Genomic DNA, 477 nt, shown 5'->3' with positions numbered 1-477 from the left:
ACCCAAGTCTCAATCGAGTCAAAAATCATCTCAGACGGCCTGGTTTCTCTGTCATAATCCTTCAGAGCTACAACATTAAAATCAAACTGCCATGGGCCGTTGTTCAGCACGTGCTTCCAGTCCCCCTCACTGCCAAACCTGATCATAAACATGTTGGCGCCAAGCATCTTGAACTGGGCCTCCCTGTGCAAACCCCATGCCCGCTGCATCGCCCTTTCAAACGCATGCTTGACGAGTGGGCGTGGGCAGAAAGATTTCCCAACGACAGCCCACTTCATATCAATCTTCGTCCTTGGATCTGGATCCTCAAACACAAAACCAGCTGCTTCCTTCTCCGTCAATGCCAGCCCCCCCATCTTCGCCGACACGGACGCTGCATCCTCCGAGGTCTTGCCATCTGCCGGGGACTCTGAAGCTCTTATGTTCGTCGTATCCCACGTCTCCCCCGCCTTCACCGGAGTTTGTTTCCTCGGAGTC

The sequence above is a fragment of the Triticum dicoccoides genome, chromosome 3B (assembly GCF_002162155.2).
Source record: "Triticum dicoccoides isolate Atlit2015 ecotype Zavitan chromosome 3B, WEW_v2.0, whole genome shotgun sequence".
Lineage (NCBI taxonomy): Eukaryota > Viridiplantae > Streptophyta > Magnoliopsida > Poales > Poaceae > Triticum > Triticum dicoccoides.
Note: the sequence above shows the minus strand (reverse complement) of the source record.